This window comes from Canis aureus, chromosome 6, assembly GCF_053574225.1.
Source record: "Canis aureus isolate CA01 chromosome 6, VMU_Caureus_v.1.0, whole genome shotgun sequence".
Classification (NCBI taxonomy): Eukaryota; Metazoa; Chordata; class Mammalia; order Carnivora; family Canidae; genus Canis; species Canis aureus.
In genome coordinates, this window is record NC_135616.1 from 47375844 (window position 1) to 47395184 (window position 19341).

At 40.9% G+C, this 19341-nt stretch overlaps 1 protein-coding gene across 2 annotated transcripts in view; it reads left to right on the plus strand.

Annotated features, from left to right (window-relative positions):
* Positions 1 to 19341, plus strand: part of PLD5 (phospholipase D family member 5) — a 416960-nt gene that overhangs the window by 106898 nt on the left and 290721 nt on the right. The gene's annotated exons all lie outside the window — the stretch shown is intronic.

Sequence of the window (19341 nt, forward strand, 5' to 3'; positions counted from 1 at the left end):
ATGATATCATAGAAAAAAAAAAACACCCTCACAGACAACACCTAGAATAATGTGGGACCAAACATCTGGGCACCTGGTGGGTCAGTCCAGCTGATACATAACTGTTGTGCCATGGAACATGACTCCTCAATAAACAGAAACACTTGACCCAAGCAGCAACCTGAAAAAATCTTGAGGGAATTATGCTGAGGAAAAAAAAAACAAAAAACCACTCAACCCCAACAGTGACATACTACATGATTCCAGTTATGTAATATTTTTGAAATGACAAAATTAGGAACTATTTGGTATCTTCACTGTGATGGTAAATAGATGAATGTGCAAAAGTGATAAAATTATAACACACATACACACAAATGAGTACAGGTGAAATTGGGGAAATCTGAATATGATTGGTGGATCAAATCAATGTAAGCATTCTGGTTGTAGCCTTGTTCTATGATTTTACAAAGTATTACTGATGAGGGAAGCTGAGCAAAGTAGACAAAGAGTGTCTCTCTCTATTATTTCTGTTTTTCTTTTTCCTTTCTTTTATTAATATTATTATTATTTTATATATATATTATTTTTTTAAGAGAGAATGTGTGAAGGAGTTACAGAGAAGGAGGGAGAGAGAGATCCTAAGGAGGCTCCACACTAAGTGGATGCAAGGCTCGATCTCCTGGCCCTGAAACATTGTGACCTGAGCCAAAATCAAGAGTTAAATATCTAACTGACTGGGAGCCACCCAGGTGCTCCCTCTGTATTATTTCTTACAACTGCATGCAAATCTACAATTGTCTCAATAAAAATTCCAATTAAAGCCTTGCCAACTGTATAAGTCATCCTGTAAAATCACTAAAATAATTATGAAATGTATTGTACCGAATTTATGTTCCACATTAGGGACTGAAATTCAGCTTCTCAACTTTCAAATACAATGTTGAAAGTTCAAAACAATCACAATAGGGTAGTCCCTTCTCAGGGATTCTATAGGGAGAGCCCATGATTAGATAGAGTTGCAATCTGTGACCCTCAAGCATCTTTCCATTGGAAGAATCTATTATTTTCTGATTCTTACTTTTAATTCTAATCTATTTCTCTTACTTGTCAGAGTTACCTTGGATTGTGATTTTGTCTGCCAAAATGCTGGCCTTTCCCTTATCCATATTGGAGTACTTGGCCACCTGAAGTGGCCTTTTAAAAATACTTGTGTGTGTGTGTGTGTGTGTGTGTGTGTGTGTGTGTGTGTGTGTTTTATTGCTTTTAGATTATTGGTAAAAACAGTATTGAATGCAGAGGAGAGGACACTGTGCAACACTGCAGCTCTGATTCACTGATTTCCATTCTCTGCTAGTCCCTGCTGTTTGGCCACTGGAGACATAGAGCATCAAAGAGGACATTACTGGTCCTTGGATGCAGCCCCTCCCCAAACAGCGTGCCGAGCATCCAAAAGCAGGTTCTTACCAGTCACTGATGAATATTTAGTGGGATTCATTTAAGTCCCCTTAGTTCCTGGAAGAAAGAAAATTGTCTTTTAAAAATACAATCTAAAAAAATCTTAACTCCTTTTCTTCCAGCATGTCAGTTAGTTGTGTTGTTTTGCTTTGAAATGCAGAGTGAAGCACAAAGCAATATCTTTAGAGATTTGGAAGTGATGACATAATATTCCAGAGAACATATTTCAGAAAGTCAATGGGCTTTGCACTGGGGTCTTTCTTTCCAAGCAGACCTGTTTATACCCATTTATGTAGTTGCAGGTCCCTTGGGTACTGAGTTTGTGATGGTTCTTACAGTATTTCACATAACCCTCTGCTGCCCATTCCTCCATTAAGTCCCTTGACTACATACATCGTTGTGTGTCCTGAGTTTTGCATTTCAGCTTTGCCTGCCTGCACATGCTTTCAGCTTCTGTTTGCACCAGTCAATAATTTTTTTTTTCTTATGTGTTAAATGCGAACGTGAGGAAGGAATTTCTTCGTCTTTAATTACTGTTCGGCTGTGCCATCATCTGAAATAAAATGGGTCATCTAATTCAATGTCCTGCCCCCAAACTTTAAACTTGTATGAGGACTCATATTTTTTCAGAGTATTTATTGTACTTGATATGTAGAAAATTGCTAAGATAAGTAACATGAAAAAAATAGGCATGGGTTGTGTTACTCGAGGCCTGTGAGGTAGTAATGACAAAGTTGAGTCTAGAACCCATGGCTAGAACTTCCCTCCATGTGAACCTGGGCCAAAACGCCCCTTTGGTAACATTTTTTTTTTTTAAAGAAAGGATTTAAAAATTTTTTTATTTATTTATGATAGTCACACAGAGAGAGGGAGAGGCAGAGACACAGGCAGAGGGAGAAGCAGGCTCCATGCACCGGGAGCCCAACGTGGGATTCGATCCCGGGTCTCCAGGATCACACCCTGGGTCAAAGGCAGGCGCCAAACCACTGCGCCACCCAGGGATCCCTCTTTTCATAGCATTTTTAAAGAACAGAACCATTAACATTTTCCTGACTAGTCTCTGTAACAAATAATCCTTCCTTGTCAGGAAAACCTTCTTGACTTTAAAACTTCATCCATTCTTTCCTCCATCTTCTCTGGAAGCATGAAATCATCCTTCACCAAGACATGTTATCCTCTTTTAGTAGGAACAGCAAGATGCTCGCTTCCACACAATTTATGGTTGTAAATAAATTTACAAGATAAGTTAGTCACCGGAGAATGTTTTTTATTTTTTTTTTAAGATTTATCTATTTATTTATTCGTGATAGACATAGAGAGAGAGAGAGAGAGAGAGAGAGAGAGAGACACAGGCAGAGGGAGAAGCAGGCTCCATGCACCGGGAGCCCGACGTGGGATTCGATCCCGGGTCTCCAGGATCGCGCCCTGGGCCAAAGGCAGGCGCTAAACCACTGCGCCACCCAAGGATGCCCGAGAATGTTTTTTTAAATGTTTTGATCTTTTAAAAGAAATTGTAACGATCCATTATACTTTGAAGTACTTGTCAGCTATTAAAAGAATGACAGCTGTGCGTAACAATGTGGAAGATCTCAAAGGCTTAGTAAGTTAAAAAAAGCAAGGAGCAAAAAATGCGTATAGTTTGATTCCATTTTGCTTAAAAAGAACCCAGCAAAACTATCTACATACATGAGAATATAGATGTACAAAAAACATAAAGATCTCTATAGAAATATAGCAAACTGTTATCTGTGATTATCTCTGGAGAGTGGGGTAGTGATGGGGTAGGAGGAATTTTGGTGTGGGCTCTATGTACAGTAGACTGTGTTTCAGTCCTTTAAAAATAGAAAAGTATAATACATTACTTGAGAATTTTTAAATACATTGTGGGGAAAAAAGTGACCAAAAAAAAAAAAAAAGCCACTAAAAACAAAAAAAAGCAACAGATCATAGTGTACATACCTTCCATTAGATGCCTGTTCCAATTGGGAAGTGTTCTTCTAATCCACTAATGGCTAATTAAAGGCTTTTTATTTCCTAGCTAACCAGAAAGAACTTCTGAGGTTTTTTTTTCCAATCCTAGTTTAGTACCTATGGTTAAATTTTATAAAAAAATATTATGTTCAAGTTGCATAAATTCTCGATTTGGGTTGTGTTGCACACTGTTCCAGAAGAACTTAAGTCTTTGTCCAAAGTCTTGATGAAACTGAACATTTCTCTCAAAATGACTGTCAGGGCTGATTTCCCTAAACCTTTCCCAGGTTTTTCTAAGCTTTTTAGCAAAAGTTTCTTTGGCAGCCAGCAAGGAACCTGGACCACAGATGGTTAGTTTTATTCTGCTTAAGGCCCACCTTGTTCAGAATCAGTATTCAGGGACTTACAAAATTGCTGGTTGTGTATATGAAGCAAATTTTTCCTTAGCCTTTAGATAATGTTGGTTATTTTGCTTAACTATAATTACAGTGGGAGACATTTCTTAGTAGGGTGGTACTGCTGTCAGATCTCCCAGGGTTGTCATGGGGAATGAGTGGAAATCTGGAACAGGCAAGTTTCCTTAGTCATACCTTACACTGTAATTTATGGAGAGATTTCTAGATACCAGGCCTTGTGCTGGGCCCTGGGTATCCAGAAGAAACTGAGGCATGGCTCCTGGTCATGAATCATATGATCAGACATTAGGTCCGGAAGAACGGTGGGAAGAAGAGGGAGCCTGGAGTACAGAGAACAGGTGTGTATGTCCTGCTTGCACTTCAAGCTAGGCCTGTTGGGGAGGTGACAGTTGAGCTGGATTCTGGAAGATCAGCAGGCAAATGTGAGCAGCAGGAGAGGAGTATATTTTTGATCAAAGGAGCACAGTTGCACTCAAGACACTACAAACATTTTGTTAAATCATGAAAGTATGAAATTGCTCTTTTTTTTGAAGTCAAAATTGCCAAATGTTGGCAAGCTCATATGGTGCAACCTAATAGTTCCTTCTGACTGGAGCAAAGGGTGTCTGGGTGAGGAAACAAGATATGAGCTGAGAGTGATGGCAGTGCCAGATGTAAAGGAGCTGGCTGGGATGGGCCAAGGCTGGGCTTCCCAATAATTCTTTGTTGTGGGAGGTGGTTCTGTGCAAAGTAGGCTGTCTAGCGGCATCTCTGGACTCTACTCACTGATGCCAGCCTCCCACAATTGTGACAATGCCTCAGATATTGCCATGTGTCCTTTCGGGGTAAGATCGCCCAGCTGGGAAACACTGAGATAACCTTGAGAACCCTGGGAAGCTTCGAAGCCATTCGTAGAGATACCAGATTTGCTCAGAAATAAAGTGGATTAGCAGGGAACAAACAGCAGCATGGATGCATGTGGAGCTATTGCAATAATCAGGGAAAGGTATAAGGGAAGGAAGGATGGGCTGCAGAGATATCATCAAGGGTGGAGATTCACAGGTTTGAACACTATTATGTCAGCATGTGTAAGTGTGTGTGTGTGAGTGTGTGTATATGGGAGGTGATTAAAGAGGAATTCATTCTATCATGATGCCAACACAGGAAGTGAGGGTGACACTAATGGCGGGCAGGGGTTAGGAGGACGACATGTGGCCTCGTCAGTGACATGGTGTCTAAGGAAATTGTCTGTGGGATGGAGATGTAGCCATTGGAAGTGTTCCTGAGATAGATCGAGAATACCAGCTTCAGTCTCTCCGCCCTGTCCCAACCCCTGCTGGTAGAGGGTGACAACTGTCACAGCTTAGAAACTATGCATGCTTGTAATTGATTTCTGACATGATTAGATTATGAACATTTGATGAGAATTGGAAAAGGTGAATTTTCCTTGTTGCTTGAACATGCCATGCTCTGCCCTCTCAGAGGCACTTCCTGGACTATCCTCGACCTCTACCCTGTAAATTCTTCCCACCTCTCCTCCTCTGCCCCATTCCCGCCAGTCTTAAAGGAGAAGTTATCGGGGAAACCTTCCAAGACCTCTCCCTGCACCCCAGGATTGGTGTAGGTCCCCCTCCTTTCATCTTTCTTAGCATCTGGTTCTTGTGCAGTATTTTACCTCCTGGGAAGCGTTTGGTGAATGGCCCCTCTTCCCTCCAAGCTACCAGCTTCCAGGGAGAGAGTCCTGCTTGTCCTGCCCCTACTCTGCCTCCAGCTCCCAGCGCAGAGCCTGCCAGTCAAGAAGTAGGTTTGACCAACTATTCTAATTCTGGTGTTTTTCAGAACCTTTGTGAGGTTGGAGACACTAGATTCAACATCTAGGATGTGATTTTCTTTTCTTTTAATAGTACATATATTTGGAAGGAACCTTGCACTTGATCTAGTTCAGACTCCTTAGGGACTATGGAGAAGTAGGAAAAGACCATCCAAGTTGTTGGGGCCTTCCCTGTGGGCAGATAGGACCCAGTCCCACCCAGAGGCTTCCAGACTTGCCCACCCAGGCTCTGAATCTCCACTTCTTCTGTTTCTCAGTCTGGTGCTAGGAGGATTGGGTGGGTAAGAGGACAGGAGGTTTCTAGAAGATACTGCTATGGAAATGGTGGAAAGTGGAGTCTTTAATGTTCTCCCCTGGGGTTCGTACTCATCACTATGGAGTTTATTACTGTTGTAAATTGCTTATAACTCCTGGCATCCTTTCTGGATCTTAAAGGATCTCTCTCCATTTGCTAATCATAGTGCAGCTTTATTGATTCATGCAACCGGAATTATATTCACCCCCACAATTTCCAGTCTGCTCCCGTACTTACTGCCTACTATATGTGGTGTTATTTTTCACTTTTAAGGGGAACTTCCTCTTGTATACATTCATACTAGAGGGAAAAAAATGAGCTTGGACATTGAAGAACAGAATGTACTGGTTTATGGGGGAAAAGTAGCTCAGGTGTGGGCTTAGTGAATAAAAACCTATCTTAAATAGATACATTGAATCCATTTTTAATGGAATAGTGCCAATAAAAATGGGCATTTTTTTTCTTTTTAGCCAGCCAGATAATAAATTAATACCACAAAACTTCCAACAAATTAGTGCTATATAAAGTAGGCAACCATATAATTTGTTTGATTATTCACATTTTAAATTATTTTCTTTTGTGTCATATAGATAAAGCTGCATCTCTACATTTATAATTATTTTTCTTATAACTCTTTATGTTCCTGTCTTTTTGTAATGCACAAGAAATCTTTAAAAAAAAAAGTAGCTCTTTGGGAAAACTTTGATTAATGTCGTGAAGGTCAATTTGGTAAAGATTTGCACAAAAAAAATAAATATCTTATTTGTATTGTTTGATTTTTATTATGGGAGCTATACAATTATGAATAATCCTATTTGTTCCAGTTATTCTCAAGTTTATGTAAATTATATCCTATGGTTATCCTGTCACTAACATAATTGACTAACTTTGCTTCTAAAATGTATTCCGAACCATTTTCTCAGCATGAATGGACTTGAAATCTCTTAGTCATTTTCTCAGCAGTGTCAATTGTAGGGAGAGCACTAAAGCATGGCAAAGAACAAAAATACAATCTAGGCTGAAGCCCCCTTGTTGGAGAATATTCTATGTGGAAAACAGCTAGGTTCTTTTCTCTTGACCTTAGAACAGGACTCTAATGCGATTATTTACTCCTCAATAAACATTTACTGAAATCCTTTTGTGTTCAGAACTACTATAGCCATTGGGAAGGCACCAATGAACAGGACAAGTGGGGTTCTTGTCCTCTGGGACCCTATGAGCAGGAGGACAGGGTAGGTGAGCCAATAATGAGCAATCAACAGCCATGGAAGATATAAAGCAGGGCAGGGATACTGAGCCAGTGCAGACTCTCAGGGGCAGCCTCTCTGAGAGGTGACATTGGAGCACAAATCAGACCCTGTGCCAGGGTCTGAAGGGCCAGTATTCCAGACAGAGGGAGCAGAAAGTGTAGATGGCCAGAGGAGGTAACAGAGTGTCCACACCTTTGTGGCTGGAGAATCCTGAGGTGGGAAATGGGATAGGATGTGGGCTTGATGAGGCCATAAGAAGGAGTCTGTGTGCCATCCCGTGTGGAAGGGGACAGAGGTCACCATGATCCCATTTCTGGTTGCAGAAGACCACTTTGGCTGCTGGGTGGACAATAGACCACGGAGGCAAGAGCGGGCCCAGAAACCGTCTTCTTGCAGCTATTTGAGTGAGATGTTAGGGTGGCTTGCCCAAAAATGCCAGTGGCGGGGGTGTGGAGACAGGCGAAGCTGGAGTATATTTTGAAGGTACTGCTGGTAAGGATGGGTGATGTAATCAGTGTGGGTGGGAGAGTCAGAGAAGAAAAGGGATGACACACAGGTTTGGGGCTCAAGCAGGATACGTGGGGATGAGGACAGTGGGGAGAGGAGCGGACTGTAAGAGGCATCAAGAATTGTGATCTGCTCATGTATTTGAGCTGGGTGTTAGACATTGGAGTGGTCACATTGGGTGAGCCGTTAAAGATAATGGTTTGGAGCTCAGGGGAGGGGGCAGGGCCAGAAATAAAGCTTTAGGTATCATTGACATGGAGATGATAGTTAAGGTTTGGTTAACTAGGGACACTTAGGTGGGTCAGTGATTGAACGTCTACCTTGCTCTCAGATCTTTGGCTCAGAGTGTGATCCTGAGGTCCTGGGATGGAGTCCTTCACCGGGCTCCGCACAGGGAGCCTGCTTCTCCCTCTGCCTCTCTCTCTGCCTCTCTCTCTGTATCTCTCATGAATAAATAATTAAAATCTTTTAAAAAAGAAAAAAAAAAAGGTTTGGTTAGCTACAGGATTGGTTCTTTTTACTCCTGTTTTGTAGCTTCTACTAACTCCAGAATTTCCTTCTGGCTCCACAGATGTGGGTTCCCACTGGACTCATGCTTTGGCTGCATCTTTCTTCCCTATGCTCTGTGCATGCAGAAAAGGTGTATGCACATGGAAACATTGACAGAGAGCTCTCGGGGGCCAGAACTGTAGCTCAGGGGAGGCAGCCTGGGACTTGGAATCTGAGAACATTAGCTTTAGGTCCATGATGAGCCACTCTTGCCTTGAGCTCCAAGTTCCTGACCTGAAAAATAGGGGTAATAATAGTATTCAGCCCCTGTAATGACATGAGACTTTTTGTGTACTTATATAGATATAAATAGACTCAATATATAGGAGATACTTGATAAATGTGGTTAAACAGAATTTTAATCTCCTTTTCTGTGGTTGTAGGGACTACGCATTCACTTGGCAGTTGAAGCCTTTTTGACAAGCTTGTTTTTTGTCAGACAGAGGCAGATACCATGAATTTCTTCATTTTGTCCTTTGTTAAAGCCTCAGTATTTAGGCATTCAATATATATTGGACAATGATAATCAATTTTTTTGTTGGTGTTTACATTTTAGCCTCTGTTGCCCATCCCACTAAACCTGAAGGCAGCAGTTAAAACTAATTGAGAAGAATTCTGTTTTATGATTCCTAACAATATTTTTCAGACAAAATATGGCTTTATGCACTAGTAGTATGGCTTCTACTTCTAGGAAGGAATGAAGAGGCTCAGCTAATTTTACATATTCAGCATTTTCTTAATTGTGTCATGTGTTTTTGTCCAGGATGCATTTAATTTGGAAGCCTTCCCAAGATGTGTAAAAGTGAGTGCCAACATCTTTTTCAGACACAAATTGGATTTGATAATGTTTATGTTGGATGCATACAATTTAGTTATTTCTTTTTCACATAACTTCTCTCTACTCATGCTGAGAAAACCTCCAGAGCAGTGACACTTATTATAGCTTTTCTCAGTCAATTAACAAATATTTGTTGAGCCCCTACTACGTGTAGAACACAGTGCTAAGCATGTGACGAATGCAAATATGTATTGTGCACAGTCTTATACTCAAGCTTGTGAATTAATTATCAAGAGAAGGTTTCACTTTAGGAGAAAGGAGAATTTTCCCAGAAACATAAGACTGGGAGGAAGTGGAGAGCTGTCACTCCACCTGTTGCTCCACGCACATGCCTCTTCTACAGCAACCTCCAAAGCCATCATCTCTCTCACTTGACTTCTGTTAGTGAGTGACTCACCACTTCCTTAAGTTTCTTGCTGGGATTTTTGGACAACTTTGATTGTTCAAATTATGTGCTGATATTGTAGATATCTCCTGTATAGAGACCTCTTCTGTGGCTTCTGCTTGGCTTTTCTGTCAGATGCCATGCCTTTGTAAATTTGAAGATCTCTAAAGGGCCTTCTGTTTGAATAACTTGCATTTGTGCAATGCTGGAAGTCTGCAATGATCTTTACATCTCTTCTCCTTATAGTAATCATGAGTGATAGGCATTATGCTCCCATTCTACAGATGAGGAAAATGGGTCTTAGAGTTAAGTGAATAAGCCCAAGGTTGCACAGCTGGTAAAACAAAAATTTACAACTTGAAGTCAAAACTCCAAAATATATGTTCTTTCCACCCAACAATGGCTTCTGTGAGTTCAGAGAGCATTTAATGATTAATAGCCAAACACGTTGTGTAAATAGAATGTGGGGCAAGACATCAGTACATGCCAGACTTGGCTGAGGTTTTGTGGAAGTGGATAAGAACATTTTTTCTTGCCACAGTCTGGGTGATCACAATGGTGGTGCTTTCAATAGACACTAGAATCCTCAGCAGAAAAAAACTTGTTCCTCTTGTAAAATACCTCATGGTTTTGGTTGAGCAATGAGAAGCGTCCCTGGAGAAACCCAGCCTTCAAGAATTTAGTATAGGTGAGCTTTATCAAGTCCGTGGACTAGAAGGTTAATTTTCCCTTTGGCCTACAGGTAATGATCTGTAGTGCTGGGTTGCACATATAAGTGTTATTTTGCTGGGTCCTCTATGCACCTGTGGTGTAAATACATAGGTTGCTCTCCACATCTCACTTGAACTTTCTTCTTATGGCCTTGATATATGCATTTCCTTTGAATCCATGCAATCTTTGCTTTCTGCAGTTATCAGACAAATCCTAATTTTGGAAAATAGATTTCCAAATGTCTTCTCAGGAAAGGTGTTTGAATTTATCTATCTATTTATTTATTTAGATTTTATTTATTTATTCATGAGAGACACACACAGAGAGACAGAGATATAGGCAGAGGGAGAAGCAGGCTCCCTCTGGAGAGCCTGGTATGGGACTCGATCCCAGGACCCTGAGATCATGACCAGAGCCAAAGGCAGATAGATGTTCAACCACTGAGCCACCCAGGTGCCCCAAAGGTGTTTGAGTTTAAATATCTCTAGAATTGGAACTTTTTTCTGTCATGTTTCTAATTTAGCTCTCCAAGCCATTGTCAAGCCTATTGAGTTAGCCGATAATGTGTTCATTCTTTCTTTTAGTAAATATTTGTACATTCTTGCTCTAGTTTAGGAACTCTGCAAGATATTGAGAATACAAAAAAAAAAAAAAAAAGACATGTCAGGAAGGTCAAAGAAGTATTCACAGAAAATATGATGCTAGAATGGCCTTGAAAGATTGGGTGGGGAGTATACTTTGTGTGGAAAGCTTTTCTTTCTTCTAAGCCATGGCCTTACCTATTAGTATGGTCTCTAGACTTCTGTCATCCCTGCTGAAACAGAGCCCATGTCATGGAGGAATTGCTAACATTGGCTCTTATTAATATTGCTGGTTGTAGTTTCTGTATTTCTCAGTCATGTTCCATAGCTTGCTGTGTTGTTTCTTCTCTAATGATAGTGATCAGGACTAGGATGGTACCACTGGAGAAAAGGCAAAGTGATTGGACATTGGACAGTGCATGTATTTTGAAGTTAGAAGTGGTGGAACTTGACTAATTGGATGCAAGAAAAAAGAGAGAGGGGCAGAAGTCAGGAATGGTTCAAGTGACAGAACCATGGAGTTGCTATCAACTTTAAGTGCCTGTGGGAGGGACAGACATGTGAGTTTTGAGATACCTATAAGATATTCATTTGACTATTTGAATCTAGAGTTTAGAGGGAGAGGTTCAGGTAGGTCCAGAGAGATATATAAATGTCATGGCCAATGGTATTTAATGTCATGAAATTGGATGAGATCATCAGTGGAACCAGAAAAAAGATGTCCCCAGGCTGATTCTTTGGGGCACTCTAACATTTGGAAATGTGAAAGATGAGTAGGAACTCATAAAGGAGACATAGAAGGAGTGGCTAGAGAGGAAGAAAGGAAATCCAGAGTTTAGTCCCCAAAACTAGAGACAAATTTTCAGGGAGGAAAAATGATGCTGTTGGAGGTCACCTAAGTTGAAGACTGATTGGCCCATTTATCCACATGGAGGCTGTGGATAACCTTGACAAGGGAATTGTCTGTGGAGTGGTAGACCATGAAGACCATGAATGGGAGACCATGAAGACAGGCATATTTTGAAGTAGTCTGTGAAAGGAAAGAGTAGTGAAGATAGTAGTTGGCGGAGAAGTGGAATCAGGAGGCTATTTCTTTTATAAACACTATGTAGACATTTCTGTTATGAACCATCCAGTTCCCCACCCCGCCTTTTCACCACCCATGACCTTTTGTGTTACAGCTGTTTTAGTAACTTTTCCTGTATCCAGCCAGTCCTCCTTGCTTGCTGCATGAACCACACTTACTCTCTTTTCTGTACATTTCCTGGATACATCTGTCTCTGCTCTGTGGTCTGAGGAACTAGAGTGATCCTTCTTTTCTTATAGTCCTAAAGTTTCAGTACTGTCTTTCCTTTTCTTTCCCAGCCTGGTCAGCCTTATCTTATCTCCAAGGGTACAGGTTGTTTACTAACAGTCAGGTTTCCATTTGATCCTATCTCTTTGACTCAGGCTTATCTTCTTCATCTTGTTTCTTAATTCTCTCTAGTGATTCTTTGGAAAAAACTTGCAAGCAACCACTCGTCATTACGAAGTTTGGTGTAAATCTCCGTCTTGTCTACAGTTCTAAGGTCAGACTGTATTTAACATGTACTCAGGCAAGAAGAAATGGAATCCATTTATCAAGCAGAAAGCAAACCAATTCCCCATTGGAGAAAGGACAAAGAAATAATGCCTAAATGCCAGCTGAATATAACGAAAGCTAATTGTTGCCTATGAAGCAAATCTTAAAATTAATTTTGAGTTAAATAAAGGAAAACACATTTCATAGTAAGGTTTTTTTTTTTAATTTTTTTATGATAGTCACAGAGAGAGAGGCAGAGACACAGGCAGAGGGAGGAGCAGGCTCCATGCACCGGGAGCCCGATGTGGGATTCGATCCCGGGTCTCCAGGATCGCGCCCTGGGCCAAAGGCAGGCGCCAAACCGCTGCGCCACCCAGGGATCCCCATAGTAAGGTATTTTTATTTGGATGTTTTTCTTGCTAACTTTGCCCAGTGTGCATTTAATTTCTTTCTGGTGAACTTCAAATGAAATAGAGAAAATATGAGCAGAATACGACCACCCCCAAAGTTTTTTTAGACTTCTCGGACAGAATTCTTTTTTTTTTTTTTTTAAGATTTTATTTATTTATTTATTCATGAGAAACACACAAAGAAAGGCAGAGACACAGGGAGAGGGAGAGGGCTCCCTGTGGGGAGCCTGATGTGGAACTCGATCCCAGCTCCCCGGGATCATGACCTGAGCCAAAAGCAGATGCTCAACTGCTAAGCCACCCAAATGCCCCTCTGACAGCAATCCCCAAGGTGACTTCATGTATTCTCCCTGCCTCCCTCCCTCCATCAGCCCCTAGAAGGAGATGGTCAGGTGAGGGAGAGCCAGTTAAGTAGCAGGCTGCCTTGAGGGCTCTGAACCCACCAGGCTCCTAGAGAGGCCATCTGCCTCATGCCAGTCAGACCCTGGACTGGTCTCCCACTGAGCAGCACTGCTGCCATCAACCAGGTGAGCCATGGGGGATCCTCACTGCAGACAGAGTTTTTTGCTCAGAACTCTTTCTGCCCCAGGTCAGCATAAGAAGCCATGGTCAGGGCAGCCCCAGTGGCGCAGCAGTTTGGCACCACCTGCAGCCTGGGGTGTGATCCTGGAGACCCGGGATTGAGTCCCACATTGAGCTCCCTGCATGGAGCCTGCTTCTCCCTCAGTCTGTGTCTCTGCCCCTCTCTCTCTCTGTCTATGAATAAATAAATAAAATCTTAAAAAAAAAAAAAGCCATGGTCAGCATAATCAGGGAGCTTAAAAGGCCCACATACATTTTTAAATTCATTGTCATATGATATATTTTGGTGTTCCTCTGCATGGCATTGCTCTTTGACAGCAAGACATATTACTTCCAGTCATCCCCAAACACTGACGAGGGAAAGCCAAGTATACCATATGTGCCTCTGACTCTGATTACTATTTGCTTTATTTGCATTACACTTTCTTTTTCATAAGTTGGGGGCTCTTAATGCTAGGACAACCAGACGTGGAGTAGGTTAGGGCATCCCTGTGGAAACCTTTATTTGGTCAGATCACTTCTTATTTATTGGTGACCTTCATGCACTGGGTAGGAGAATGCAAACCTTTCTATAATAACTTCTTGGTATCTATCCTTCCTCTTATAATCCAGACTCCCTCTCTAAACAATACTTTCCTTTTTTTCGTTCCCCTTAGTTTAATATCTTCCATACCTTATTACCCAGAGTCAGTTTTAGAAATTCCTCATTTGTCCTTCTTTTTCCATGTGTATTACTTTGCTGCCTCATGGTAATACTGAAGTAATGATCACCCTATTACAATAAACCCCCATACGAAACTGGAAAAAAAAATCTGCTGCCAAGACCTTCTTCTATAAGGTGATATTCCTATAACCAGACACAAATGCTAAATCCAGAGCCATGACCTTTGACCACCAGAGAAACTTGGACCTGATTCTCTGCTCATCATGCCAGGTCCTGCCATGTTTCCCTGCCCTTTCTCGGAGTCTTTGACATAAGGAATTGAAATCATCTGTTGTTGGGAAGGACATAATCTTCTTTCAGGCTAAGCTGGGCACACTTCTAGTTGGTCTGAGGACTGATTTTGTGGCAGGTGGCATGGTGAAATGCAGAAACTTTATATTTTCACTGTGGCAGTACCAACACGGATCAGATATTTTAATTCTGTCATTTTATCCCTCAGCTGTGAACACATCATTCTCTATCATTTTCAACCTCTCTGTAATTGGAATAAACAATCACACCAGGGTCATTTTGACCCTGGCTTCAAATAACTAATGTTTTGCAGGTCTTTGCCCATGAAAAAGCTTTGAAAGTATATTCTTTTATTTGCCAACAGAGTAAAGTGGTATAGAGATTGAATCGAAGAATTGCGTGAGCATTAAAAGAAAAAGGTCAAGCAGAGAGCAAGGGAAGAAATAGGATTTTAGTGTATTTCTCCTTCTTTCTCTTTGCATAACTCCAATTTGAGTACCACCATGTCTTGGATTTTTCACTTGACTAAGGTCTCTGCTTATCTGGGCAGGTCACCTGAAGCAGAAACTTTAATAATTCACATCGTTATCCCTAGTGGAGTGCATCACACCTTTTATACACTCCAGCAGAGGCTGAGAACCTGCCCAACACCAAACACCTGCTGCAGATGACATGATATGGCCTCTGTGGCTTATAAAATTGAAAGGTAGCCAACATCCAGGGTTAGTGGGTTCTATAACTCCATGGAACTATGAAGAGGATGCTTTTGTATATTGGGGTCTAGTGTTATTATCTTAATCTCCCGTGAAACATAACTCTCGCCACTGTAGAGAGACTGCTGGAATAGATGTCTGTTATTCAAGTCTGATTGTCCTGAGTCTTAAATCATTTTATATTATCTAAGGAAGGGCATAAAGGTCCAAGTGGCATATTTATTTCTTAGTCTGCTGCTTCAATACAGCTCAGAAAATCTTATTTTTTCATTCAAAGAGTATTTGAGGGATTTGGTTTTTTTCCTAGCAAAATGAGGTATTCACCCTTTCTGGGGGATTTTATTTATTATAAAATCTATTTATTATTTTTATCTTATTTTTTAAAGATTTCTTTATTTATTTTTTAGAGAGGGGGTAGGGGTGGAGGGAGAAGGACAGAGAGAGAGTCCTAAGCAGACTCTGCACTGAGTGCAGAGCCAGATGGGGGGCTCAGTCTCACAACCCTGAGATCACTACCTAAGGTGAAACCAAGAGTCAGAGAGGCTTAATGGACTGTGCCACCCAGGCACCCCTCTAGGGGATTTTATTAGATATTGTTTTAGATACCATGTGTTACCATGGTAGTATCATGAATAATACCTAATCAGGGTCCTTTGGAAGAAATATACACACTTATTATTTGGATAACCCCACTTAAGAAAACTGTTGGTGTAGATCATTAAAACCCGTTGGGAGCACAGGCAATTATAAGCTATGCATTAAATTGCTCTTTTTATTAATTAGAAAATTGACCACAATGTAGCATGTACACCAGGGGTTGACAATTTAAGAGTTGCAAATAATTATATTTTCAGATTCTCAAAAGTATTCATTTACCTACAAGATTAGGACATTAGTTATTACCAAAATCTGAAAAGTGCCTTGCAGTTTCTTGAAATTTCCTCTTATTCCAGGCTCGTGTGATTATCCCTCGTGATCTCCATGTCAGTTTGGAGGCCCCATCCAGCACCCTAGCTTCTTTATGATTTTTCAGTCATGACTCCCAGGCATTTGCATCCTGGTCTCCCATTTCCCTAATTGCACTTTTGATCTGATTATCAGCATGAACAGCATCACCAATGATAGCACATGTGCAGTCTATTCTGCTCACGAGCTTGTCAGCTCATTGACGGCCCCTCAGAGTCATTCTTAGGGAGGCGTGACATGGACCTCCATCCTCTGCTTTTAATGTGACTCATCGCCCACTTTGTCTTCTCTTCCTGCCTTGCTCATCCTTGATTCCATGGTGCATCTTTGTATTTGCAGCCTTGACGTAGTCCTCAACCTACAGAAGCACCCCCCTAAGCATCTTCTAAGGTGGAAGAAGTAGCTGGAGAAAATGGCCCAGCAGTGCTGACCTGTTTCATTTTGAATTCATGGTCACACAGTACAGATAGGGGCTCATCAAGGTGCAGCGATCCTACCGCATTTCCCCACAGCGCTGACTGCTGGTCCCTGAAGAGAGCTTACAATGCTTTCTCCTCCTAAAGCTCCTTGCCTTCTTCAATCATTCCACTCCTCGGCTTATAGCTTTGTCTGCTACTCAGTGAGGGAGAAGAAGCAGTCAGCCTAGACCTCTTCTCCTGGCATCAGATTTAAGTCACTCTCCACCTCCATGACAGAGTCTCCTATTGTCCCTGATTTCCTGAAATGACCCTCATCTGGTCCAAGGCAGTCCCCATTTTGTGTTCTGTTCCCTTACTCTCCTGTCTTTGTAGGAACTTCACTCTTGGGATGGTTGCCTTTTCCTCCTGCAAGGTCAGTATTTCCCTTTCTGCAGGATCTTTTGTGATAGTAAATAAGCGTGCTAGCAATGAGTAAACAAATCAAACTCCACTCTCCTTAGCCTCTTGTCTGTAGAATCCTAATACTCTTTGTTTTTATTTTTTTGCCACCTCCTAACTTACATTAGCAGGAGGTGGGTTTTTTTTTGGGGGGGGGCACTTATTCCATATGTTTTCTTTTGTTTATGGTGATATATATTATACACAAGAGTGTAAATAGTATGTATATGCTATTTAAAGAATAAGTTGAATGAACATTCACACACACATCACCCAGCTTATAAAACAGACCATTTCTAGTGCCATTGAAGCCCTTGTATATGTCTCTCCAATTGCAACCCTCCTCCCCTGCCATCTCCCCCATCATCCTGAATTCTGGGCTTCTAGACTATTAGTACCCTGTACTGAAACCTTAAATCTTTCTGCCCTTACCAGAGGTCTTAATATCTAGTAGAGCACATATCACATTATTAATCTCCTGTAGGAAAATTTGGCTATTCCTGATACTTTTAAAATTTATGCATGAAATTTAGAATTAACTTATAAAGTTACACACGTGTACAGCCTTGTTGAGATTTTGATTGTAATCACATTGAGTGTGTAAGTTCTCCTATTCACGAACATGTGAATCTCTAATTAGGTCTTTTCTCTTTCAGATTTTTATTGGGAAAAAATAAAAATCCTTTTTTTTCAAAATATTTTTCAAAAATAAAAATCCTTTTTTTTTTTCAAAAGGGATGAATGATCATTTATATACACACCACCTAAATTCAGTATTTGTTAGGGTTTGCTACATCTTCGGTGAATATAACTGACTTTCCTGAAGAGTCAGGGTAAATGCTTAATTTTTCCCCATGGGTTATCAATTTTCTGACTAAGGAACTGGTGTAACAGTCTCTTCCAATATTGACAAGTTAGTGTAACTGAACGCATTTGAGAATATATTGCAGACAACATGTGGATATCACCTTGAACCACTTTCCTGAAAAATAAGGAATTCTTTGAACAACACAGGACCATATCTGTTACATCTCATCAGGAAGCACACAGCCCACTACTTCTCTATATTCAGTCTACACTCAAATATCAATTGTCTCCAAATTGTATTTTAGAACTTTTTTTTTCTCTAACAGACATCCAGTTAAGGACCATGTATTACTTCCTATCAACATGTCTTTTTATCCTATCATATTCTAGACAAGTCCTGACACATTTCCCAGCATTAACTCCTCCAGATTAGATGTACTGTTGAATGTTTTATATTCTGAATTTGTCTACATATGACCAAGTGGTGCCATGAATGCCATTTGGCTTGTTTCTCCCTCCTGTAAATTGAAGTAGGTCCGAGGGCTGGCTTGGGCTCAGGTTAGATACACAGCCAGCAGACTTCACCCTGCTTCCCAGTGTATCACAGCAGGCAATGTGGGTGGCCAGCTTGTCCCACTGTTAGGATGATAATCTGGGTCACTTGGTGAAGCTTGTGATCACCAAGTCTTTTTTTTTTTTTTTAAGATTTTATTTATTATTTGAGTGGGGAGTGGAGAGCAGGGGCAGAGGCAGAGGGAGATAAAGAAACAGACTCCCCATGGAGCAGGAAGCCTGACTCGGGCTCCATCCCAGGACCCCAGGATCATGACCTGAGCCAAAGGCCAATGCTTAATTGACTGAGCCACCCACGCACCGCACCAAGTCTGTTTATTACGAAAGTATAGCTTTCTCTTTAAAATGAGCAATCAACTTAACCTGGCTTTTTGGGTTGAAGTGTGTTCTCCTTCCCACAAAAAAACAAAACAAAACAAAACAAAACTACATTGGAGTACTAACTCCTAGTACTTCAGAATGTGACTTATATGGAGATGATGTTTATATAGTAGTAATCAAGTTAAAATAAGATCTCTAGGGTGGACCCTGATCCAATCTGACTGGCGTCCTTATATGAAGGAGACATTTGGAAAGAGAGACAGGTGTGCACACAGATAAGACATTGTGAGGAGACACAGGAGGTGATGGCCATCTACTAGCTGAGGTGAGTGGCCTGGACCCATCCTTCCCTTGCTCCTTCAGGTGGAGTGTGGCTCTGTTTATATTTTGAATTGGATTTTTAGCCTCTAGAACTGTGTGTGAGACAATAAATTTCTGTGTAAGCCAGCTCATTTTGTAGTCTTTGGTTATAGCAGCCCTAGAAAACTAATGACAGTGCTATCTGGTGCCATGCAAATATCTCATTGACCATCGTCTTCTAATTCTGGTGTGTTTCTACATTTATTATTTTTATATCTCCTGTTAAAAGCCATCCCTCATCATCTAGACATAAAATTCATTTATGTCTTCTGAGGAGTTAGGGGAAATGAACAATTTTCCTTTAACTATAAATTTGAAGAATAGGGAATTGATACAATAATGATAGAGATGGAAAATTAGTTTTTTTTTCCTCCCTCTGTCTCTTTATGACTACTGGACTTGTAGATTTAAAAAATTTATCAATGTTTTGCAACAAGTTATAATTATTACTATTTTTTGCTGCTCAACCAAATTTATTCAGTAGAA